Source organism: Castor canadensis, chromosome 2 (assembly GCF_047511655.1).
Source record: "Castor canadensis chromosome 2, mCasCan1.hap1v2, whole genome shotgun sequence".
Lineage (NCBI taxonomy): Eukaryota > Metazoa > Chordata > Mammalia > Rodentia > Castoridae > Castor > Castor canadensis.
Genome location: NC_133387.1, coordinates 102,379,962 through 102,406,591, shown reverse-complemented (window position 1 = coordinate 102,406,591; position 26,630 = coordinate 102,379,962). Strand labels below are relative to the sequence as shown.

The 26,630-nt window shown below is 43.9% G+C and overlaps 1 protein-coding gene and 1 long non-coding RNA gene across 2 annotated transcripts in view; one reads left to right on the top strand and one right to left on the bottom strand.

Moving 5' to 3' along the window:
- Positions 1-1,377: 1,377 nt before the first annotated feature.
- Positions 1,378-11,811, bottom strand: LOC141417383 (uncharacterized). Its single transcript, XR_012441922.1, has 3 exons — positions 11,523-11,811; positions 3,034-3,168; positions 1,378-2,175 (listed from the first exon to the last, which is right to left on the bottom strand). It is a non-coding gene; the product is annotated as an uncharacterized lncRNA (long non-coding RNA).
- A 226-nt stretch (positions 11,812-12,037) lies between these two features.
- The window catches only part of LOC109676331 (uncharacterized), an 88,835-nt gene continuing 74,242 nt past the window's right edge, over positions 12,038-26,630 (top strand). The window contains exon 1 of the mRNA XM_074065396.1: positions 12,038-12,060. The gene's annotated coding sequence lies outside the window, so the exon portion shown is untranslated. The remainder of the gene's footprint in view (positions 12,061-26,630) is intronic.

The following is a 26,630-nucleotide window of genomic DNA, read 5'->3' as shown; positions in this document are numbered from 1 at the left end:
ACATTGCCTGCCTAAGGCTGCTTATAGTGTTCCTTCAGCCAACCGTGACTCAGGTGGACAGAAAGTGCTGTGTCCAGTTTCTCCTGGGTCCTGGAGACCAATAAGGCAGAAACTGAGGGTGAGAAGCCTGGGGCAGAAACATAGAGTTGTGAGTAGTGTTAGGGTCCTGGTGTCAACATGTGGACATCCCAAGTCTGTCACTGATTCAGGAGCAATGAGGAGCTATGATGTATAGCAGTTGGAGCACCATCTGGGAAGGCATGATGTCATGGGGTCAGGAATAGCCTTCTCAGACAGGCTTGGGTTTGTTGGTTTTGGTGCTCCCCACCAGCAAAGACAGCAGAATGGGAGCTTGGGAAGACCCTTTTCCAGCTACAGCTGAGCTGGGACATGCAGTAATCCAAGCACTTCTCTGAGCAATAGTCCTTAGGTGTCATCAGGGCCTCAGCACTGTCTTTCCCCAGACTTAGGCACAGGTGTGAGTTCTCAGCAGTTTCCTTGCTGGATTAGAGGGATCTCAGAACCATGGCATAGACCTGTCATAGAGATGGCTGCAAGAGGTAGGGGTGCTACAGTCCATGTGGGTGACACTGACCACTCCTTTTCCTTTCTCACACCAGATCGGAAGCTCTGTACCATTAGCATGAAGTCCACCTATCAGTTCCTGCTGAAGGAGCAGATATTCAAAAAGCAAACAATTATCAAGAACAGTGCCAGCTCAAACCTCTCTTGGAGGAAGAAGAGAGGAGTCCCTTGTCCCTTAGGAGGTTTCACCAGGATCTTGTTGGCTGGAAGCCAGGCCCTTCTATCATAGATTAACCCTGGCCTGCAGGTAGTCCCTCAACTCATTTCCCTGCACCTTCAAAGTTCACTGAAAGGTTCAAAGCTTTGTCGCTGGAATGTATGTGTACAAATGTATTCATAATATTGTTTATTTAGTTTACCTCTTCATATTTCTTGCAAATGTTAATTTTCAAAGACACACTTAAGTTAGTTTCAAATTGCCAACCAATGGTTGCTGTCAAATTTTCCTTATTTATCATCTTTGTTCTCCATTAAAGTAGACCCAGTCCCCCCTCTTTCCCTCACTGTTTCTCTGTATGTGTCCATTTCATGATTTGTTATGACTATTCTATATTCCAAATAAAGTTGTTAATTTTATGAATTTATGTGGAGTGTTATTTTTTCATAGAAATATTCTTACTACTTAGTGTTTACCTGTTAAATACTCACATTTTGAATCTTTCCAACCCTCTTGTTTAGTTCACTTCTCACAAAATCAACACACCCTTGCTTTTTTTTTTCACTTAATTTTATTAGAATTCAGCACATACATAAGGAAGTTTATAATAATTTAACTTTATTTTTGTAGGCAATATTAAGTCTGCATATTTTGTCTGTTCACAGGAAATTATTTGTCAAAACATGTATTGTTATGCTATTTTATTTTATTTTTCTTATTTCTACTGAAATACCCTTATGTAGTTTTCACTGTTTATTGCCATAGGGAAAATTGTTTGTTGTCTCATATTTTTCTCTAGTATTTCAAGAATATAAACTTTTTAATTTAAAACATGTTTTTTCATTTTAAAGGCAACATATTCACTGTACTAAATGCAAGCAACAGAAATATACATTAGGAAAATGAAAGTCCCTTGTTTTCTTTAATCCTCCTTCACCCGACCATGTCATTGCTCCTTGGTTGGCATGGTGTGGTCCAGGGCTTGCATGGTACTGCGCAATCTCATCAAACACAGAACTGCACTGGATATTTCAGGCCCCAGGATCAACTATACCTGTTGTCTGCGCTCTGCTTCCTTTCCAAGGAGCTGAGCTCCCCTGTCCAGTCACTAGACCAGGCGATCATCACGGACACCCACCATCCCTGGAAGTTATATTATAAACCCTCGTGCAGCTTCTTAAATCATTCTGGTGTGAGGACAGGATAGGAGACATCGCAGTCTTGCAGAAGAGGAACACTGAGGCCTGGACACAGGGTGGGAATTACAGGTGACAATGTCCACAGAAGATGAGTCCAGCAAGGCGTTGAGGGAAGACTCTAGGCCAAGTTCATGACAGGAAATAAGAGCCCTTGGAAGACTTGCTGGGTGTCTTCACCCTAGCTTAGCAGGCCCAGGGCAATGCTTGTCCTTTTCCATACTTTGTGTCCTCGACCTAAGTAGGTAACCATTAAGTTGGGGGTGGGTAGTGGGGAGCTTCAGTGAGTGGAGATCACAATCAACAATTTGAAGAGTACAAATCTACCCAAGTACCCTAGTGATAGACATCTGGGGGGAGGTGAGAGGAAAAGGAAATCAGTGGACTTGAAGTCTATGTAGGGGTCTGGGAGTGAGGCACAGGAGCATGCAGAAGAAAAGAGAGAGAGGGAGAAAGAAAGAAAGAAACAGAGAGAGAAAGAGTGAGATAGAGAATGAGAGAAGGAAAGAAAGGAAGAAAAAGAGAGACTGAGAGGAGGTGGGAGGGAAGGGTGGAGAGAAAAAGAAAAGAGAGTTAAAAGAGAGTGAAATGAAGAACAAGAGAGAATGGGAGAGAGAAAGAAAGAAAGGGGAGAAAAGAGGAGAGAAGAGAAAGGAAAAGAAAGGAGCATGTAGGAAATTGGTGAAGACAACCTCTTTTTGCTTTTCTAGCAGTCTCTAGATTAAAAGGCAGGTCATAAGAAGGTCTCACTAGATTTATGAAAATCTTCCAAGAGAGGAGACAACCATTTAAGATTGAGAAACAAGTCAGAGTTAGATGAGCAGGGGATTTTGTTTAAGAGCAGTGGCCACACATTGCCTTGTCTTCTGAGATCACTTGTCCTGAAGTTTAAGGGCAAAGGCCCCAGCACCAAAGCTGAACCATCTGAACCATGAGAACTCCAAGTCCTTAATTCCTCAGCCTCTGGCATGAGAATCACATGTGCTAGCTCATGGAAAGTTCTTAGAAAATGAATGGCTCAAAGAATGCAACATCAACCAATTAACCCAATCCAACCCAACTCAATCCAACCCAACCCGACCCGACCCAACTCACTCCAATCCAATCCAACGCACACCAACCCAACCCAATGCAATCAGCCCATGCTTTAAGCCCAGTCTTCCTTGTCATGATTTTCAAGTTCCTTTCCTCTGGCTTCTGCCTTTGCCATGTTTGCGCAGTAGCAGGATTCTGAGGGAAAAACATCACACAGATTAGAGTGACTTGACACAAGAGGGAGCAGGGTCATGTGTGGCCCCTTAATGTGGGAAGTCAGTGTAGGGTGCACAAAATGGGATTCCTCACACACTTACCTCACAGAGATAATGAAAAAGTATAAAGTATGGATATGGATTTAGGATTGAAGGTGACAAAGATATCCCCAAACCCACAGGGTGTAGTTCAAACTTCTATGGAAAACATGCCCCCTTTCCCTGGGTGCCAGCCCAGCAACATTCAGGAGATCACATTCCCTATACTTCACACATCTCACCCTGGCCCTCCTAGAGTCTCAGCTGGCCGCTTGCAGGTTTCAAGGACAGCGAGAGATGAATTGGTGGCCCAGTCAAAGGTGGGTCAAAGGCACCAGCTTGCAGGATGCCACAAGAAGGAGAGGACCTGCAGCTGCTCTGGGTCAGCCTGCTGTCCTGCCTCTCCTGCAAAGCCAACACAGGAGCTTATTACCCATAATGGTGGCTTTTTGTTGGGACCCAGGAGAACAGACTCTCCAGAGACCTCTGTGTGTGGACAAGGACAGCTTGGCAGAGCAATTGCAATGAGTGAAGCTAATAAAGAAATGAATCCCTGAGCACCCTGCCCCTGACAGGTCTTCATCTCCCACCTAAGCATTCAGGAAAGAAGACCTCAGGAGAGATGGGGGCGGGAACACCCTGAGAGCCACACTTGCACAGGGACAATCAGGAGAAGGCTGCAGGCCTTGTTTCTGTTCTGCATTTTTTTGGTTGCTTTTTGTTTTTTGTGCTGCGGATTGATCCCAGGGCCTGCCTGCGGGGCCAGCACTGTCCACTGACCCACATCCTCAGTCCTGCTGAGCTTTATTTGAAGAAAAACCTCATCTTTCCCTCCATGTCTACACTGAACATGGCTCTGTCAAACCCATCTCCTGCTTACTTGTTACTAAAATTTAAATCTTTAGAAAGAAGTGGTTGAAAGTATAAACAAAACTTTTAAAAAGTGTTGCAAACTTAATGATATCTCTCTGGAGACCCAGTTTCAAACTTCTACTCAGAGACTTACTGTCAGGCTGCCTCAAGCTGCAGAGTGCCTGCCCAGCAAGGGTAAAAACTGAGTTCAAATCCCAGTACTGCCAAAGCCAGAAGATACATGCTATCAAAAATCTAGAACCATAAGAAGAACCTACAGTAAAGCAGATTGAAGAGATCAGCTCGGCCATCTGCACAAAAGTGTGTGCTGAGTGAATAAAGTTTTTAGGGAAATGAAGCATGAAGAGGCCAAAACCAATGAGGAAGAAACCCACAAAAGAATAAAGCTGAACTGAACCATCAGTGCTGACTTCCAAATCACATTCCTGCAACAAAATTTAACTGTCATCAAAGTTTCAATAATTTTGCCAAAAATCCTGTATCATTTTATCTGTCTATCATTCCTCCATGCATTGTGAATGTTCAGAACAGGAAAGTGAGAGTGGAGAGGAAATAAAGAAGAACAAAGGAAGGAAAAGGTGAGGAGGAAAATGAAGGTGAAACTATGACGGTTTCTGATTGTTTTCAATTATATGACCCATGGAAAATCACTCAAGTGACAGCAAGTTGAAAATAAGGTGGAGACATCATCTTTAAAAACTTAACTCACAGCAGCATGTGGTGGGCCAACCTGTAATCCAGACACTTGAATTGGAATAGGAGGATTGCAGTCAAACAAGCCCCAACCAAGGCAATAACTAAAATAACTAAAGCAATAAAAAAAAGGAGGCGTGGCCAGGGCTTACCAGGCATAAGCTCCAGAGTTCAAACCACACTACCACCAAAAGCCCACTATCAATTCTTCCTTCAGTGACATGGGAAACCTCATTTGGAGGACATTGTTCCTTTTCTTAAGATAGGGTCTCACTATATTCCTAGGCTGGCCTTGAACGCATGATCGTCCTGCTCAGCCCGAAGTGCTGGGATTACAGATGTGCACACCAAGCCCATGCTCAGGCTGACAGAAAAACTCCATCATTTGAGTTTGAAGCCACTCTGTCTTTTGTTCCTACATTTTGAGTCCATCAGGCTTCAGGGAGGTCTCAGCTTGTCCTCCTACCCCACCTTGACCATGGTGATCATTTCTCTCCTAGAAAGTGCTGTCTCTTCTAGGTGCTCATCTTCAGTTTCTCCCAAACTTTTCAAGCTATGTACTGTAATATACTCCTCAAAGACAAAGATAAATATATATAAAAGTAAAAATTTGAGTTAGCATCTAAGATTTCCAGATTTATTAAATATAAACAAAGGGCATCCATTTAAATTTCAATTTCACACAGAAAATGGAGTATTTGAAATACACACACACATGTATATATATAGAGAGAGAGACAGAGAGAGAGAGAATGAAAGAGAAAGATGTATGCATATATGTTTTTAATGGGTTGTGTGAATTTTTTGTTAACTGAATATCCTATATTTTATAGCAAAGCCGTGGACGTAGAAGGAGAGACACGATGCCTGTGGCCCCTGTTCAACAAAGCTTGCAGTAGGCAGAAGGGAACGTGAACACAGACACCTGGCTGCCGCTCTGACCTGCGGACTTCATTTGTGAGCTGAACTGTCAAAGATCTCTATCCCTTCTAACTGTCTCTACCATAGATCTGTCAATCAGAGTCTAAGCTCTTATGATGTAAGTACTTTCATAACACACAGAAAATAGCTTTGTTGAGAAAATAATCTACCCCAATAATCCAAAACACTTAAAATCTAAGCACACTAATCATACAAGACCAGAATTAAAGTGTTAGTAACAAGCCAGACAAGGTGGCTCATGCCTGAGAATCCAGCTTTGGAGAGGCTGAGGCAGGAGGATTGTAACTTGAGGCCACCCTGGGCTACACATAGGTCCTGTCTTAAATAAACAACAACAAAAAGAGAATGAATAAATAAATTAACAAATAAATAAGCAAGTTTTAGTCACATGAAACAATGCAAGCCTCATGCAAAGAAAGAGGAAAGGAATTGAAGCGTGTGTTTGTCTGGAGCAGGTTGGACAGATCTGAAAACTAGAAAGAGACGTGAAAAGGAAAGATGGCAGCAGAAGAGAGAGGAGGGAGGTGGAGAGACAGTAGCCTTGGAGTCTAGGCTGGGGTGGGAGGCAGCCTCTCTGAAGGCTGGGGAGCTGGGCTCTCCTCTGCCCACCGGCCGCAGGACCACATTCATCCAGCAGAGGGCGCAGCTCTCCTGAGACCACAGGGACAGCAGAGGGCCCAAGGCTCCAGGATTTGAAATGACGCTGGGCTCTCATGGCCTCCAGGAGCTCCCCTAAGCTGTGCTCAGGAAGGCAGCGTCCCAACTAGGAGGGATTTCCTTACCTTGCCTGCTCCCTCGTTTCATGAGGTCCTCAGCCAGAGCCTGCATCTCTACTAAAAAGGCCAGGCAGGCTGTTGACGTTCTTGGGGTCAGTTGTAGTTTGAATGTAGACAACTTCAAATAAATAGAATAAACACCGCCAGCGGAACTCTTGCAAGAAAGTTTCTGCAGGGTTTTTAAGATTCTTCGTCCTTCTAAGAAGCAGTCTTCCACTAAACTTGCCCCAATTTGCACTTCCACCACCCACCATGGAGAACCTTGACCTTCACCAAAAACGGAAATGATCACTTAAAATTGCAAATTAAAAATCAGAACATTGTTCCCTGGCTGTCATCATCAGTAAAGCGTAAACTTCTACGTGTTTATCAGCCATTGAATTTTTTCATTGAGCCCATATCACCCATCGTGCGGTGTGCAAGGCGGTGCCGGTCAGTTCCTGGCGACTGTCAACACTGCCCAGATGGCAGTTGCATGGCTGTGTGCCTCACCACACCTCCTCACAACGGGGACTTAGAACAGGGACTCGGGCAGGACGTCCATGTGCTGTAGCAGCAGGAGGATGGCGCTGCTCAGGCAGGGAGGAAATCCAGATTCCAGTTTGCACTGCCTGCTGGACACCAGGGAGAGAGGCCAGGGAGCTATTTTAGGAGAATGGAGGCTTCAGAAGGGCAGGGCTCCGTTGTCTATATACGTTTTTCCTTTTTCTTTTCTTTCTTCTCCTTCCTTCTCTCCCTCTGACTCTCTCTCTTTCTCTTTCCTTCTCTCTTCTTCTCACTCTTTTATCTCTTTTTCTGTCTCTCTTTCACCTTCTCTGACACTGTCCCTCTTGTACTCTTTCTCTTTCTCTCTTTTTCTCACTGTCTTTCTCTCTCCCCCAATGTCCTACCCTCTTTTTACAGAGTCTCACTATGTAGCCCAGATGGCCTCAAACTCGAATCCTCCTGCCTCAGCCTCCCAAATGCTGAGATTACAGGCGTGCGCCATCACTCTGGAGCTTTCTGTTTTTCTATTGAGATGAAGGAGGGGCCAGCACTCATGCTGACCATCTCAATGGAAGGTTGGGGTGGGGAAGAGGACAAGATCACTGGTGGGGGCAGGCCAAGGAGCTGAGAGGCCAGGGACTTGGAAAATTGTGTATGAGTCCACATGGGCCCAAGGTCACCAAGGATTATGGCAGGAGCACTGAGAATGACAGGGAACCAAAAGTCAAGACCCACAGGGTGAGAGGAATGCCCAAGTTGTGTAGGATCTGCAAGGGTGACAAAGGGTCCGTAATGATGCCATGGTCTGATGGCTGAAGTAACTCTATGAGGGTTGTGTGTGGAGGACTAGAAGGCAGGAAGGGGCAACTAGGAACACAGAGGACAGCAACCATACCCTCAGGCCTGAGGTGAAGAGGTCAAAATGTCACCACTGGAGAGGACTGCAAGCAACAAGAGTGTCCTCATGAGAACTGATCTTAGCAAGAATGAGAGGTGCTGTGTAAAGAAACTGGGAGAACAGTGGCTTGTGCTGATGGCTGCACGCTTGAGAGGTTAGCAGAGGATGAGGCTTGTGGATTTGGGGAAGACTGCAAATGGGGCTCCTTCATGAATTTATAAGGGCTTACTGAGATGTGGTTCTGGGTGATGAGGGAAGACCAGGGTGCCCAGCTATTCCTGATCAGAGTCACCAACTCTGGAGGGATCAAGGCACAAAGTTGGTCTGGGGTCTCAGTGCCTACCCTGACACTTGGGAGTGGGAGGGAGACAGGAGGCTTTACAGGAGAGGGTGTGACCCATGGTGGTGGGTCTCCAGATGGGGTGTTTTGATGATAAATCTGCTAAGAGGCTGTGGAGGAGCAAAGGGCCATAAATGGGGATGAAGTATATACACCTGTCCTCAAAGACAGAGAGAGAGAGAGAGAGAGAGAGAGAGAGAGAGAGAGAGAGAGAGAGTTCCATAAACATGCTGAAGTTGCCAGGTGCCAGAGGTTCATGCCTGTGATCCTAGCTACTTGGGAGGTTGAGATGGGGAGAATCAAGGTTTGAGGACAGCCTGGGCAAACAGTTCTCCACACTCCATCTCCAAAATAGCCAGAGCAAAATGGAGTGGAGGTGTGGCTTAAGTGGGAGAGTGCCTGATTCGTAAGCATGAAGCCCTGAGTTCAGATCCCAGTCCCACCAGGAACAACAACAATAAAAACCCAACACGTGCTGAAGTTGGCTAACAATGGGCCTACTTCACAGACCAGAGAAAATGGGAGGGGTGAGGGGCATAAGAAGCAGGTCATTTTGCCCTCAGACCCCAGCGCAGAGAGATGGGAGGCAGAGGCATCTCTGAGTGCAGTGCAGAGGTGGGTGCTGGACCACGGACAGCAGCTGCTGCAGGGTTGCATTGCAGATCAGCTGAGCTCCCAGAATCTGTGTTTGCAGGAGAGCAAGGGCAGGTCAGCTGCCCACATCCTGTCACTCACAGAGAACTTGAGTGAGTCTCTGCTCAGGACACTAGACACTAGAGAGAGAGACAGAGAGAGAGAGAAAAATAATGGGTGCCAAGTGACAACAGATCCTGAGCAAGACCCCTTTCCTAGGCTGCCTTCAATCTTGCTCCAGCTTGTCCCTCACGAAGGACATCAGGAGAGGCCTTTGGGAGAAACTGAGCTGTCACGTATTGAAAAATGGAGCCATCTCCTGCCTGGTTGGTCTAGAACCCATAGCCCTGGATTAAATGCCGAGCACCAGCACTCCTCTTGCAGACAGACTGCCAAGAATCTACAGAAGTTTCCAGAAAGTTCTGAGGAAGGACTCGGTCAACAAAAGGAAGAACAAAAGACACAACATGCACACAGAGGAAACATGCTAAAAAGAAACATTCAGGTGAACAAAACATGTAGTAGCATATTTTTTTTCTGGCACTGGGATTTGAACTCAGGGCCTACACCTTGAACCACTATACCAGCCCTTTTTTGTGATGGGCTTTTTCAAGATAGGGTCTTGAGAACATTTGCCTTGGCTCGCTTTGAACCACGATCCTCCAGACCTCTACCTCCTGAGTAGCAAGGATCACAGGTGTGAGTCACCAGTGCCTAGCCCCATCAATTGTAAACATTGGAATAGAAGAATTGGAATGTAACCATGAGGACTTGTCTCATAAAGTAGAAATAAAGAAAAATAGGTGATGAACAACAGAAAAAAAGATGACAAAGTTAGAGGGTCCATTGGGAAGGTCCAACATGGTGACAGTGTCAGAAAGAGAAAACAGCCAGCTCAAGCAAAAAGCTAGTTGATACCCCATCTTAACAAACAAGCTGGGTGTGGTGGTATCATGTCTGTAATCCCAGCTATTTGGGAAGCCATAGGTAAGAGGATTGTGGTCTGAGGCTGGTCCCTGGCAAAACCCAAAGAACCTATTAAAAAACTAACTAAAGCCAAAAAAAAAAAAAAGTCGGGGCATGGCTCAATTGGTAGAGTGCCTTGAGAGCTCTGAGTTCAAACCCCAGTACCACCATGAAAGAAAAAAAAAAAAGATCAGTCCTGTGGGAGTGAGTGCTTGTCCCATTGTGAGCTGGGGGAGGGGAGAGTCTCCTGCTTAGCTTGTGCAGCACAAGGGAGGGGGGTCCCTTTTCTCTTGTGCTCACAGCCATGTTGGCAGCAGCCAGGAGGGCATGGGTTGCACAGAGAGGGATGACAGAGGGTGGCGAACTGGACAGAGTGCTGGGCCCCACTAATGACCCTGGATGGGTTCACAGAAGCGGCTAGTTTGGATTGACCTCCTGCATCAGGCTAACAAGACCAAATCACTCATGCCAAAGTCCCATACCACCAGCCCAAACTAAGTTCTCTGAGCTGAGGAATCAGGGTAGAGAAAGGAAGGAAATCCCCGAACAGAGCCAAGTTGGCTGGCACGATGAGGCTGTCCTCAGCTTCCACCTTCACAAGGAAAGTAACTTGGAGATAATCTGTCTGCATTTTGTTCCTTGTCTCTATCCTCTTTGGTCTTTTCCTGTTTGCCTACCTGCCTGGGTTGCAGGGCTGAGCTCTGACCCTCTTCTTGTTGTAAGGACTGCCTGGTTCACGAACCCTTCTTTGTTCAAATGAATTCTATTAAGTGTGTTTTGTCTAAAGTTTTTCTTTCCCTGGGGTACAGACGTGGGGGGTGGATGATCATCACTGGCTCAGAGGCTTGGCTCCTACAGTTGGACTGCATTGGTCTAGCTGCAGACTGGGTGCAGGGAGAGGGTGAGGGGTGGGTCTGGCAGGCAGGACTCCTCTGGAGTGAGAGGTGTACCAACAGCATTCAATTAAATTCTGGCTTTTTCTTTGCAGGAAATGCAGTGTTCAGAGGTCAGGGAGGAGCTCCTGGGAGCTAGCCCTGGGGGACACAGTTAACCCACCTCGGGTTCTGTGACTCAGGTAGGTGCATTTAGGCCTAGGGCCTAGGCTGAGATGGGCGCTCAGGGTCCTGTCTGTGTAGTATGCATGGATCCTTAGGGTCCTGAGATATGAGGAGGAGACCATGAAGTGAGTAGAATCCATTCTTGGGCTCTGATTCTCTCTCTCTTTCTCCTCCCCCCCCCTTCCTTTTCCTCTCCCAACAAGCTCCTTCTCCAGCAATCCTACTCCTGGTCCAACCTGGCCCTGTTTCCAGACTCTTGATTTCCACACATGTCCCCTGAGCTGGTGGCTCTTTTCCTTCTGTGTCTACCCTCTGTCCTTTAGATCGCAGGGTGAGAGGGAGGCCTGGGACAGTGGCTTTAGGCAGTCCCTGGACTTGGGCATTCCCAGAGTGGGAGAGACTTTCTGGCTGTGCAGGTGATGTGACTTGAGGTGGCCTGTATGAGGAGGCCGGGGGGACGGTCTCAGTGAAGCTTCCACTTGGACAGCCCTGTCAGTTACAATTTTCCCACTGGTTTCCTGGTGATTTCTTTACCATTTACCTGGTGACTAACTTTACCATCGAGTAATCAAGGGCTATTCACACAGAAAAGTTAGAATAATATTAAAATCTAACTGTTAAAATTCTTACCATTTCTTCTTGCAGAAGACCCCATAGGAGCAACAGCAGCCAAGTGTGACACCTGGACAGTCAGGTCCAGCCGGCCCTCCCAGTCTGCTCTGCCTGGCCCACACTTGGTGTGCTCAGGGTCCTAGCTGGGCTGGTGGGCTGGTGGTGCATGGCGGCACATACTTAAATTGAAATACACTGCTTGGAGGCTGCTTCCGATTCCATGGCCCCGTCCAGAAGCTTCTGAATCAGAAGCATGAGGACGAGCTGCAGGGCCACAGGATCCAGGGCAGGCGACTCCAAACAAGCCGCTAACTTCTGAGCGAGGTAACAGCGCTGCCTCAGCAAGGAGCGCAGGACGCACCTGACGCAGAGATGCCCCGCCCAGAGACCCAGGGCCAGCCAATCACGGCGCTCGCTACAGCCCGCTGTGGAGGAAAAGGCCGCATGCGCCTTCCAGAACATTCTGGAAGCTGTTTTTCCCAGGGAAGAGATGCATGAAGAAGCCGCGCGCAGTAGAGTGGGCCGCAGACCCAGTGGAGGCGCTCATGGACTTGAGGTACACTGTGGGGTAGTTGAAGGCAGGGCCCTTCTCCTTTGTCTGGGAGAGTCGGGCAGCGCGCCTGGCGGGGTCCGTCTCTCCCGGTGCCTGCGGGAGCGGGCGAGTGGCGGCCTGGCGGGTAGAGCGGGCCCGGGCGCCTGGCTGCGGGCTTAGGGGTCGGAGTGGGGGAGGGGGAAGGAGGGGGGAGGGGCTGCGGGCGCCAACCCCGAGTCTCCTCCTGGCGAGGTGTGCTTTTTGTCGTAAGTAATAAAAGGCTTTAGGTCATTTTTTAGATGGAGTCTCACTTTTTTGTCTGGATCGCCTGCGACCATGATCCTTGTCACGTATGGCTGGTAGTACAGGTGGGGGCTTTTCAGCCATCTTTCTTGTTGAGATGGGGGTCTTGCTAACTTTTTGGTCAGGGTTGGATCCAAACTGGGTTTTTCCTGATGTTCACCACCCGCATCACTGGGATTATTGACACTAGGCAAATTTGCCTGGCTCCTTCATTCTTACTTAATGTTAAGTAAGTTTCCATATTGTGGACATACCAAGTTTTTAACATTCATTTATCAGTTAATAAACATTTGTACTTGATCTTTGCCAAAGGACCGAGAAGCTATAATTAATAGACATTTGGGTTATTTTATACTTGGACTATTAGGTTATAATGCTATTTTGAGCACAGTTTTTTTTGTGTGTGTAGATCCGTTTTTCTTTATCAGTAACTGTGTTGGACATAAAATAACTCCTACATTTAGATTTTGAGGAACTGCAAAACTTTTCAAAAATATTGCATCATTTTGTAGTTTCATCACTAAGTAATAAGTAATGTTAGGCTACGGGTAATATGATTATGGTCAGAGCTATAGCTAAGTCTAGGGATAGGTGTAAGTCTAGGACTGGTGATAGTTGCAGCTAACGTTAGGGCTGTGACTCACTCTAGTCCTACATTTAGCATGAGATTAGGCTATAGGATATGGATAGCGTTAGGGTAAGTTTGAGTTAGGGCAAATGTGACGTTTTGAGGTAGGATTAAGTTTTGGTTTATGGCTAGGGAAAAGGTTAAGGTTATGGTTATGACTATAGTTAGGGGTAACTGTATCACTAGATTTAGATGTCAGATTAAGTTTAGGATGAAATCTCAGACTGGGTTAAAATAGGCTTAAGTTTAAGACTGGGGTTATTAATAGGGTTAGGATAAGGTTAGGCTAGGTTGAAGTTAGAGGTAGGCTTACTCTTAGACTAGGGATAGGGCTAGTGATAGGATTAAGTGTAGAAGTAGTGTTAGCATTATGCCTGCTCTAAGGTTAGAGTTAGGTTTTTGTCTGGGTCTAAGGCTAAGGCATGTTTTGCTGTTAGGGTTATGGTTTCCTTTTGGTTTGTGGCTAGGTCCTGGGCCATGATTAAGGTTAGGGATAAGACTGGGATTAAGATTCACATTACGGTAGGGACGAGGATGGAGTCAGTGTTAGAAATGCAGTTAGAATTCATTCTAAGGCTAGAGTTAGGGTTAGTGTTAAGATTAGGGTTAAGTTTAGGTTATGGCTAGGCCAAAGGCTGAGGTTATGGTCATGGCTATGGTTTAGGGTAGAGGTAGCACAAGGCTTAGAGTTAGGGTTAGGTTTAGGGTGATGTCTGGGCCTAGGGATAGGATTGGTTGAAGTCTAGGGTTAGGACTTGTGTTAGTATAGGGTTAGGATAGGTTAAGGTTAGGGCTAGTCTTAGTCTTAGATTTGAATTTATCTAGTGATTGGTTTAGTGATAGAGCTGATGTTAGCACTGGGCTAGATTAGCTTTAAGGTTAGGTCTTAGGCTTGTGTCACCCTTAGTTTTATGGTTTGGGTTAGGCCTTAGGCTTATGGCTAGGTCCAGGTGTGATGTTACAGATAGGGATAGGTGTAAGATTAAAGCTCAGGTTAAGTTAGGATCATGGTTGAGGTAAGGGTTAGGGATAGAGACAGGGTTAGACCTGAGGCTACAGTGAGGATTAGGGATAGTTCTGGGTTTTGTGTTATTGTAAGTGTAAGGTTAGAGTTACTACTCTGGCTAGGATTGTTAAACAAAATTAGGGCCAAGGTAGGGTTAGAGATGTGGTAAGAGTTTATTATAGGGTTAAGTTTAGATTTCAATATAGAAGTAGTGCTGGAGAAATCCTAGGCTTAGGGCTAGGGCTAAGACTAGTGTTAGTGTGAGTTTTAGGGATTTTTTTAAATTTGAGAGATAGGTGAATGTTTTGGTTGTGTAAGGGTTAGGAATAGCTCTTGGGTTGGGTCTTAGGCTAGGGGTAGCTCAAGTGTGGGTTAGGAATAGATTTAGGTAGAATTACAACTAGTTTTAAAATGGGGCTTATGACTAGACCTATGATTAGGTTTAGATTTAGGGTAATGGTTAAGTTAGTGTTAGGGTAACGTTAGGGTTTGAGTTAAGTTTAGGTTTCTATTTGTGATTATGGTCAGAGCATAGTGTTAGATCTTCAGATATGGCTAGGGTTATAACTGAATTTTGGTTTCATTTAGGGATAGGGCTAATATTAGGGTTATGTTTATGGCTATTGTTACGGGTAGTTGTTAGATGAGGATTTTGGTTATGGTTAGGTTTATTTTGTGGTTAAGTTTAGAGTTAGAGTGAAAATGAGAGACCAGATGTGTTGCTAGGATTAAATTTTGGACAAGAAGTAGGATCTGGATCAAGGCTAGTACTTTGACTGGACCCAGGGATAGGGTAAGGTTTAGAGTTAATGTTGTTAGGGTTAGGCCTCAGCTTAATGTTCTGTTTTGTTATGGTTATGGTTAGTGTTAGGGTAAGGGTTTGATTTTGTTTTCATTTCATAGTTAGTGGCATCGTTAGGCAGTTTGCTAAGGATAAGACAAATTTTGGGTTATGGATCAGAGTGGGGATTGTCTTAGGGTTAGTGCTATGATTAGGACTTGGATTAGGTTTAGGATTCTGATTAAGGCCTGATTTAGGATAAGGGTTAGGGTAACCTTTGGTGTAGGTTTAGTGGTAGTTTTAGAGTTATGGTTATGTTTAGGCCTAGGGTTAAGGCTAGTGTTGGTGCTGTGTTTAGGTAGGTTTTAGGTGAAGGTATTGTTTTGGTACAGGGCTATGACTGGAGTTAGGGTTTGGTTTAGGATTAAGCCTAGGGCTATCACTAGGACTCTGGCTAGGTTAGGGGTAGGGGCTAGTGTTAATTTTAAGTTATTGGGTAGAGTTATCATTGTTTAGTTTATGTTGATGTTTGAGGATAATGCCAGGTTTAGGTTCCAGCTTTAGGCTACTTTTGATTTAGGGCATTATGAGAAAGCATTAAAGTTGCTCCCAAATAATGTCTGGAAGTCCTATTAGGCTCAGAGTGATTTCCTGAATATAGTTTTGAGTAGCATTCTAAATCTGAAGTAGCTTTTAGAAGAGCAACTACATGCTTCTTTGCTATGGATTATTTAATTGCCTTAAGAAGAAAAATGAATTTTTCTCCCAATTAAGACCTCTTCTATGGGTGTAGGAGAGTGAATGTGATGGAAATATTATGTACTCATGTATATAAATGGAAATACAAGACATGTTGAAAATGTTCCAGGAAGTAGGCATGTGATTATAAAGGAGAATGATGAACTGAGTGAATTCCAACATGACATATCACAAGAACTTTTATAAATGTCACCATTTACCCAGTACAACAATATGATAATAAAAAAAGAAAAGAAAAACAGCTATTCTTTATTAAAAAAATCCATTGCTTTAGGGTTAAGCATGAGGTTCAGGTCCATTTTGGGTTAGGAATAGATTTAGGGTTAAATTTAGGTTTAGGTTAAGTTCAGTTTTAGGTATAAGGTTACAGATAGGATGTGCTTTATAATTCTAGTTAACATATGTCCTTCTCCTAGAGAATATAAATTCATTATGAGCAGCATAGAGTGTTAGTCCAAAATAAGCGTTCTTCTGTATGGAGAAATAGGGTTAGGGATTGGTTTAGTTCTTGGGATAGAATTAATTTGGGTTAGAATTTAGCCTTGGCTTAGCATTAGGGTTAAGTATTTGGGTTATGGTTATTCCTACAATTGACTCTATGGCTAGGTTTAGGTTTAGAATTTGGTCAGAGTTCAAAACAGGACTAGGGCAATAGTTGTGTTAGGCTAGGGACACACCAATGTCTAAGGTTAATATTATGGTTGTGGTCAGGGTTATAATTAAGTTAGGTATAGATCTTGGTCTAGAACTATGGTTCTAGCTGTGATTAGCATTAGGGTTAAGGCTGATTCTAGTCCCATGTTTATCATTAGTTTAGTATTTTGGTTAGTATTCTTGTAAGTTTGGGTTATAGTTAGGCTGAGGGCAAGTGTAAGGGTTATGGTTCAGATTAGACTGTGGCTAGGGCAAAGGTTAAGGTGAAAATTCCTTACAGTTAGAGTCAATTGTGAGTTAGGGCTAACATTAATGTTAGTATTAGGATTTACCCTAGGCATAGGGTTAGGGTTAGCACAAAGATAAGTCTAGGGTTAGGGCTAATTTAAGGGATAGGGCTAGGATTTGGTCAGAGTTACAGATACGACAAGGGCTATAGTTGTGTTAGGGCTACAGAAACATTAACTACTAGGGGTTTGATCAGGATTACAGTGAAAGTTTAAATTAGGGATAGATCTGTGACCATGGCCATGATTGGAGCTAGGATTTGGCTAAGGCTCATTCTTTTTTTGGGCTGGGGGACAGTATTGGGTTTTCAACTCAGGAACTACACCTTGAAACACACTGTCAGTCAATTTTTGTGACTGTTTTTTTTGAGATTGCGTTTCACAAACTATTTTCCCAGGCTGGCTTCAAAGCACAATGCTTCTGATCTCTACAGGCATGAACCACTGGTGCCCTTCTTAAGGTTCACTTTTGTACTGTGTTTAGCATTAGGTTTTTAACCCTGGACTATATTTAGGGTTATGGCTAGGGCAAAGTTTAAGGTTATGGTTATTGCTGTGTATTAGGACTAGAGCTGCAATTATGGTTAGATTTATGGTGATGGTTATGCTTAGGATTTAAGTTAGATTTAGATTAAGTTTAGGATTATTGTTAGAGCTAGGGATGGGGTGAGTGTTAGGATTAGGTTTAGGGGTATAGATAGAGTTAGTGTTGGGTTTTTGTTACAATTAGGGCTAGGGTTAGAGTTAGGTTTAAGTTTATAGCTAGTGTTTGGGTTACTTGTAGAAATCGGATTGAGTTGTGGTTAGGTTTATGTTGTGGCTAAGTTTAGTGTTAGAGTGAATGTTAGGGTTAGGACTAGTGATAGGATTAAGTTTATGGCAAAGGGTAAGTTCTGGGTCAAGGCTAGTGCTGGCCCAGGGATAGGGAGAGGTTTAGGATTAAGGCATTTTTTTGGGTCAGGTCATGGGTTAGTGTTAAGTTTTGTTATAGTTAGTGTTAGTTACAGCATTAGGATTTGGTTTTCATTTCAGTTTACAGTAAGTGCTATGGTTAGTGACAGTGCTAAGGATAGGGAATGATTCAGGTTAGGGCTAGACTGGGGCATAGGGTTAAACATTGTGTTATGATTAGGGCTAGGATTTGATTTAGGATTATGGTTGAGACTTGGTTAAGGGTGAGAGGGTTAGCTTTAAGTCTATGGATAACACTAGGTGTAGGATTTGGTTAGATTTAGGTTTTGCCTTAGTAGTAATGTTAGAGTTATTTTTGCGCTTGGGCTAGTGCAAGCGTTAGTGTTATGTTGAGATTTAGGTTTAGGGTATTGGCTAGGATTATGGTTAGGGCTAGAGTTATGGTTAGGTTTTGGATTAAGGCTGGGAATATGGCTAGGAATACAGCTAGGTTAGGGCTAGGTTTAGTGTTAAGTTAGTGGCAAGGGTTACAGTTAGGTTTAGGTATTTGTTCAGTTTTAGGGGTAGTGCCAGGGCTAGGTCTCAATTTCAGGCTACATTTGGGTTAAGGCTAGTGGTAGAATTATGTTTATGCTTAAGGTAGGCTAATGAGTGATAATAGTATGTTAGGGTTTGGCTTAGGGCAGAGCTATGGGGTACGGGTAAAGTTACGATTAGTTTTTAGGGTTAGGTCATTAATATGGACTAGTGTTAGAGTTAGGGTAGGGGGTTGGATTAGAGTTAGAGTTAATGTCAGTATTAAGATGTTTATGTTTTGAGTTGATAGTGTTAAGGTTAGTCTAGGGCTAAAATGAGGTTTAGTTTAGATTGAGGGTTAGCACTAGTACTAGGGTTAAATTTAAGGCTATAGTTAGTGAGTGGTAGTGTCTGAGTTAGTTTAAGGATAGGGCTACTTTTAGGAATAGGTTAGGGCTAGGGCTGGGTCTGGGTCTTGGGTTATTGTTACGCTTAAGTTATGGCTAGTTTTATGTTTAGTTTTAAGTTCATATTTGGGAAAGGCCATGGTTAGTGTTAGGTTTGGGCTTATGGCTATGGTTAAGACTAGTGCTAGTGTTAGAACAATTGCTAGGTTAGAGTTTAAGATTATGGTTAGGTGTGATGTTAGGTTTGAGTTAAAGTTAGGTACAGTGAGAGGGTTTGAATGACAGGAAAATACTTCTTTCCATGCAGCATATATGTGCATTTCGACCAGTAATAAAGTCGCTCAAAAATAATTTCTCTTTAAAATTGGTAGAAGTTCTATGAGGCGGACAATGATTTCATGGAATATAATGTAGTGTAGCATTCTAAACTCCCACAAGTTGCTTTTAGAGTAGCATTTACATGCTTCTGTCCCATGGATCATATAATGGCCTTATGAAGAAAAATGAATTTTTCCCCTGTATAAGAACCATTTTAAATAGAGAAAAATCCTTTGCATTAAGGTTAACAATGGGAATAGAATTGGTCTTGGGTCTCCCATGTAAGAACTATTTTACATAAAGAATAATCCTTCATATTAGGGTTTAAGAATGGGAGTAGACTTGGTCTTGGTCTACGTTTAGGGTTATGTTTAGGGGAGGTCCAGTGTTGAGTTTAGTTTTAGGAATAGGGTTATGGAAATGGTGTACCTTTTAATGGTAGTTACATATTTCATACTCCTGGAGAATATAAGTGCATAGGCTTTAGGGTGAAGTCTAAGACTAGGGATAAGGATAGTTTTAAGTCTAGATCTAGGGTTAGGACTTGTGTTAGTATAGGGTTGGGACAGGTTAAGAATAGGGCTAGTCATTGTCTTAGATCCAGGTTAGGTCTAGTGATAAGGTTAAGGGCAGATCTGAAGTTTTCATTAGGCTTTAGACAAGTTAAGGTCAGGTGAAAGGTTAGGTCTTAGGCAAATGTTAGGGTTAACGTTGGGTTTATGGTTAGGGTTAGGCAGGTTAGTTTTACAGCTAGGTCTAAGTTTAGTGTTTCAGGTAGGGGTAGGCATAGGATTAAGACTCAGAATACAGTAGGATCAAGGTTGAGGTAAGGGTTAGGGGTAGAAACAGGGTTAGTCCTGGAGCTAGAGTTACAATTAGTGTTAGGGTTTGCCTTGTGAGGCAAGGGATAGAGCAAGTTTAGATCTAAATTAGGATTAGAGAAGTGTTAGTGTTTCTCATAGGATTAAGTTTAGGTTTTGGTTTGAAGTAGTGCTAGGATTAGTGTTAGGCCTTGGGCCAGGGCTAGGCCTAGTGTTAGTGTGAGCTTTAGGGTATTTTTTTATTTGAGAGTTAGGTGACTGGTTTTAGTTGGGTTAGCATCAGAACTAGCTGTAATGGATTGGGACTTAGGCTAAGGTTAGCTCAAGGGCTGGGTTAGATTTAGTGCTTGTTAGGAGTAGTTTTAGGTAGAATCAGGGCTAGTGTTAAGATGAGGCTTACAGCTAGAACTGTGATTAAGTTTAGAGTTAGGGCGATGTTTCTTTAGGGATGGAGTTAAATTGAGGTTTATATTTGGGATTATTTTCAGAGCGAGGTACCAGCGCTGCCTCAACAGGACGCACCTGACGCAGAGAAGCCCCGCCCAGCGACCCAGTGCCAGCCAATCACAGCGCGCGCTACAGCCCGCTGTGGAGGAAAAGGCCGCATGCGCCCTCCAGAACATTCTGGAAGCTGTTTTCCATAGGGAAGAGATGCATGAAGAAGCCGCGCGCAGTAGAGTGGGCCGCAGACCCAGTGGAGGCGCTCATGGACTCGAGGTACACTGTGGGGTAGTTGAAGGCAGGGCCCTTCTCCTTTGTCTGGGAGAGTCGGGCAGCGCGCCTGGCGGGGTCCGTCTCTCCCGGTGCCTGCGGGAGCGGGCGAGTGGCGGCCTGGGGGGTAGAGCGGGCCCGGGCACTGGGCTGTGAGCTTCGGGGTCTGAGTGGGGGAGGGGGAAGGAGGGGGGAGGGGCTGCGGGCGCCAACCCCGAGTCTCCTCCTGGCGAGGTGTGCTTTTTGTCGTAAGTAATAAAAGGCTTTAGGTCATTTTTTAGATGGAGTCTCACTTTTTTGTCTGGATCGCCTGTGACCATGATCCTTGTCACATATGGCTGGTAGTACAGGTGGGGGCTTTTCAGCCATCTTTCTTGTTGAGATGGGGGTCTTGCTAACTTTTTGGTCAGGGTTGGATCCAAACTGGGTTTTTCCTGATGTTCACCACCCGCATCACTGGGATTATCGACACTAGGCAAATTTGCCTGGCTCCTTCATTCTTACTTAATGTTAAGTAAGTTTCCATATTGTGGACATACCAAGTTTTTAATACTCATTTATCAGTTAATAAACATTTGTACTTGATCTTTGCCAAAGGACCGAGAAGCCATAATTAATAGACATTTGGGTTATTTTATACTTGGACTATTAGGTATAATGCTATTTTGAGCACAGTTTTTTTTGTGTGTGTAGATCCGTTTTTCTTTATCAGTAACTGTGTTGGACATATAATAACTCCTACATTTAGATTTTGAGGAACTGCAAAACTTTTCAGAAATATTGCACCATTTTGTAGTTTCATGACCAAGTAATGAGGATTTTGATTTTCCATATCTTTTTTACCAATCTTCATTGCCTGCTTTGATTTTAGCCAACTGAATGGGGAGGTAGTGGTACTTCACTGTGGTTTTGATTTGCAGTTCTACGAGTGAGATCAAGCTCACTTTCATGTGTTTGTTGGTCATGCGTATATATTGAAGAAATTTCTTTCCAACTTATTAACTGTGTTTTACTTTGGTTGTCTTTATTATTGTATTATGTGATTTTTTAATTCTCATAAATTTATAAACTTATTTCAAATTGTAGGAACTCTTATAAGTTGTATACACATTTCTCCTGTCACATGTATGACTTGCAAGTGTCTCTTATTTTGTGTTTTCATTTTAATTTTTTGATGGTGTTACTGGAATCACAAAAGCTTTTTTTTTAGTTTCCATAAAGTCTAGCATATTCTTTCTTTTGTTGCTTGTTCTTCTGATGTCATGTCTAAGAAATCATGTCCTAAACCAAACTCTGAAAATTTATTCCACTTTTCTTCAAAGGGCTTTAAAATTTTAGGTCTTACATTCATGTCTGATATATTTTAAGTTAATTTTTGTGTATATTGTGAATGAGGGGTCCGACTTCAGTGTTTGCATGTTTGCATTTGGTTGTCTCAGTACTGTCGAAAAGGCTATTTCTGCACTGAATTGTCTGGTTGCGGTTTTTTAATATCGGGTCTCACAAAGTAGTCCAGTTTTGCACCAGACTTATGGTCTTTCTGACTCTCCTTCCCAGTGCTGGGATAATAGACATGTGTCACCACATCGGACTCCACTTTTTCATTTCTCTCAGCTGACCAGATTTATTGCTGGACTGTGAATTCTGTCATTAATCTGTATGTCTATGTTTAGCACATTGTCTTAATTATTGTAGTTTGATAGTAAGTTTTGCAATTAGGAAATTTCAGTCCAATTATTTGCTGTTTTGAGACTTTTGACTGTTCTTAGTTTCATTTCTATATGAATAAAAATACGGTTTGACAGTTTCGTCAAAACATTTGCAATTGTGAATGAATTGAACATGTAGAAAAATTGGAGATTGTTGCTGTCTAAACAAAATTAAGTCCTCAAATCTCATATTTTGTGTTGTGTTTTCATTTATCTAGATCTTCATTTATTTCAAAAATGTTTGTTTCTATGCAAAAGTGTGTCACTTTTGTTAGTTTTTTTCCTCCTAAGTGTCTTATTCTTCTCAGTGCTACTAATTTTTTCTTCTGAAATTTCACTGTTGGGAATGGTTGTTGCTAGTTAAAAAAATATGTATGATATATATATACACATATGTAAATTCATTTGAATTTTAAAAATTTGGAAATTTAGTTCTGCCACTTGACTGTACTCATTTTATCCTAACAGATTTTGTGTGTGTGTTCATATCCCTTAGGATTTCATGTATATAAGGGTATATCATATGCTGGTAGAGGCAATTTAACTTCTGTTCCATTCTAGATGAGTTTTTTCCTCCTTGCTTAATCACCATGACTGGAACCTGTGTTACTATATTAAATATACCTGGCACTAGTTGCTATACTTATCTTGTTCCTTCTAGTAAGGATTAAGCATTCACTGATTCATTGTTTCTTTTGTGAGATCATCTGTGGGTACTTGGTAAATATTCTTTATCAGGTTGAGGGTAATGCCCTTCTAGTAGTAGTATGTTGAGAGACTCTTATTTCTTGAGGTTTCTCTTTTTTTTTTTTTGGTGCTGTTAATTGAACCCATGGACTTCCATATGCTAAGCAAATTCTCTACCACTGAATGTACCCAAGATCCCACTTATCGTTCATCTGTTGAGATGATCCATTCATTATTTTATTTAGGACATACTACATTCATTCGAAATTGGGTGTTAATCCTGCATTCCTTGGAAAATCCCTATTGGTCATGGCATATAACTCTGTTTATGTGTTACTATATTCAGTTTGTTAATATTTTGTTGAGGGTTTTGTTTCTTTATTCCTAAGTCATATTGGGCATGGTTTTCTTGTGATAACTTTGGTTTTGTTACTGGGGGAATTCCAATTTCATAGTGTGAATTACCAAGCAGATGCACTCTCAGTTTGTGGAAAAGTTTCCATAAACTTGGTATTAATTTTTAAAAATGTTTGGGATAAATTATCCTTGGAAGAATACCTCTGTACTCCAACTCCTAGGCCTGGCTTTTTAATTTACGGGGCAGAGGACACTGGATTTCTCAAGGTTTTTGTAAACATAGGTGTCAGGCTGTTGCTCTCAGGCTCAGAGGGCTATAGGGCAGAGGGTGTATCCTCAACCAATTCCTGTGTTTATGCAGAGCAGAAGATGCTGAAGTGTTCTGTTTTTCTGCAGTACAGAGTCTGAGGTGTGAATGGCAGAGACTGTGGCCTATCCCTGGCCTCTGGGTTATCTTCAGGGTAGAGGCTCTGTGTTGTACTCAGCCCCTGGTGCGCCAAGCAGAGAACATATTCGACTCATTGCAGGTGTCTTATTGTCAGAGACCGCATCCTGACTTGGACCCTGTGTGCCGGCAGAGCAGAGTGTGGTGGTGTCTTCAGGGCAGAGGACAGTCCTATCTAAGGACCCCAGATTTTTCCATGAGAGGCAACAATGTGTCTTACACTCCTGGGTGTTTGCAGGGCAGAGAACAACCCCCTACCTGGTCCCTGTGTGTCTGAAGCACAGAGATTCTGGATTGTCTGCAACTCATGGTTTTTGCAGGGCATAGTCATCTGGATTGTTCCAGGCATCTACAGGGCAGAGGGCACTTCTATACACAAACCCTTTGTATATGCAAGGAAAACATTACAGCCTGTTGCCAACACCTGTATTCTTCATAGCATAGGCTGTGGATTGTCCCCAGCCAGTGGCATACGCAGTTCAGAGACTGCAGTCTCTTCCAGGCCCCCAGGTCTCTGTAGGAGGGAAGAACATTCAGGGTTTCTGGTGTCTGTGGTGAAGAGAATGTGGACTGTTTCCCTATTCCACAGGTGTCTGGCCATCAGACAACTGGATGGTTCATGGTGTTTGCAAAACATAGGCAATGGTGTCTTCGTGGTACAGCTGTTTGCAGGGCAAAACAAGGTCCAGTGTATAACCTGAGGCTGACCAAAGGATATAGGCCAAAACATGACACCTGCCCTTTGGGGACTGCACTGTAGAGGTAGCCACATCTCCCAGCTGTCACGTGTCTGCAGGACAAAAGCCAAGTCCTATCCCTAGCACAAGGTTTATGCAGGGAAGATGCTTTGGGTTGTGTGCCACACCTCGTATCTGCAGTGCATACACCATAATCTGTCTCTTGCCCCTGAGTGTCTCTAGGGCAAGTGTGTGATTTGTGCCCAGTCCTTGCTATATGCATAGTGGAGGTCACTGGAGTTCTCTTTTGTTTGCAGGGAAAAGGTCAGCACTTCATGTCCCCCATGTGTCTGAAGCATAGAGGCCACGACAGGCATGCCAGACAGTGGGTATTATCTCCCCTTATCCCCTGATGGAATGCAGAACATATAGTACATCCTTTCCCCAGGTCCTATATGTATTTTTGGAAGAGGCTGTGGCCGGTCTCTGGCATATGGTTTCTGCAGGGTAGAAGCCCCATCTGTTGAGGAACAGGTGTGTGCATGGCAGAGGTTGTGTCCTGATTTGGCCCCTGGGTGCTGACAGGTCTGAGGTTGTTGGAGGTCTTTTGGTATTTGCAGGGGAAAAGCCAGTCTTGTCCATGGTTCCTGGTTCTCTGCAGTGTAGAGGTTGCTTGAGGGCTCAAGAATTTATCAGGCAGAGTCCTTGGCCTGTTACCTGCCCCTGATATGTCTGCAGGGCAGAGGTCACTTGTGTTCTCTCTGAGTGTTTACAGGGAAGAGGCAATAGTGTGGTCTCTACTTCTTATTTTCCATATGTCCTCAAGGAAGTGGCCCTGGCCTCGCCTACCTTCACAGGCGTCTACAAAGCATAGGCTGCACCCTGCCTACCCTCAAGGATGTGGACTGTGGCCTGCCCTTAATAGACGGAGGGCAGAAGCAGTGTCCTTTTTCAGCCACTGTGTACGTGCAGGGATTAGGTCACTTGAGTGGTCTGGTTATCTGCAGGGCCATCTGTCTGTATGCAGAGAAGAGTCCCATCTTGTCCTTGTTTGGGGAATTACTACCTGGAAGATGCCACTGGAGGGCATTGACCATGTATGGTGTCCAGCTTCAGTGTCCTCAGGGAAGAGTATGAGACATGTCCCTGGCTCCCAGGCTCCCCGTTACCTGCAGGCAAGGGATGCTGGATGGCTTCTGGTGTCTGTGAATTAGAGGTTGAGGCCTCACAAAAGACTTGTGTGACAGAGACTGGCCACTAGAGGGCTCTGTAGGGAAGAGACCATGTGAGAGTGAGTGTCTGTAGGGAAGGGCCTGATTCCTGTCTCCATTCTTGTTAGTATGTAGGACCAAGGCAGCTTGAGTGTTACGGGTGACTGAAGGTCAGAGGCCATAGGAAGGCAATTACTGTTTGCAATGCAGAGACTGCAGCTTGGCACATGCTGGGAGTTCCAGGCCAGATGCTGGTGCCTGTACCTTTCCACCAGATTTCTGCAGGGAAGAGGACCCATGGAACTGTGTGTCTTCAGGACAGTGGAACCTGGAAGGATTCTAGTGTCTTCAGAATAATAGCAATTGCCTACACCATACCACTGGTTGTAGAGCAGAGGAAGCTGGAGGGTCCCCGTTGCCTGCAAAGTAGAGGCTGCAGCATATACCTGGCTCCTGAACCCCATGTTGTCCGCTAGGCAGAAGTGCTAGCCTGTCCAAGGGTCTGAGATAATGGACCACTCCAAGGCTCCTAGTCTACGTAAGAAAGAGGCCATGGCTTGATCTCTTGATCTGCCTGGATTTCTGCTGGGATGAGCCAGTGGCTTGCCCTGACTAGGGGAAGACCAGGGGCCAATGCAGGGCTCCTGGTATCTGTAAGACATAAGTTGGTGGAGATTTATGTTGAAGTGACAATACAGATGTGAATTATTAAGGATCCTGAGGTGAGAGTTTATCTTGGATTTTATGGGTGGGTTCATTGTAACTATAGAAGGCAGAGGGAAGGGGAGAAAACATATATGAGACAGAGATTGTGTTACTGATACAGGATGGCAGGATATTATGGCATGAAAATGATAGAAATGAGACTGCACCAAATATGAAAATGATAGACAAGGCTTCTTTATTGAGACTGAAGTCCTGAGCAGACAGGATCAAACAGATGATCAGGCTGCATGTGGAGCAAAGGAAGCAGCAGGCTCTTTTTTTCTGTGGTAGACCAAATTTTGTGTTTTTTAAAATTGTATGTGGGCATGGTTTTATTTGTTGGTTCTGGGGTTTGATCTTAGGACATCATGCCTGCAAGACAGGTACTCTGCTACTTGAAGTACTCCATCAGTCCTCAGCTATTACCTTTAAATTTGTTTTCCCTCTTAAATTTAAACATCTGGCCCTGTTACTTAGAGGATTACAAAACCCAAAACTGCTGACTTACTCTAGAACGGGCATCATGATCTCTTGCATAAAGTCCTGGCTTTTAGGTTTGGTGTGAGACTTATGAGACTTATGATAAGGCTGGAGGAGGACTTTTGGTGGTTGAGCTGCTGAGAAAGCACAGTGTAGAAGAAACACTAACTCCAATTGGGAAGAGGCCAAGTTAACTCTGTTATAGTTTTGTATAAAAGTT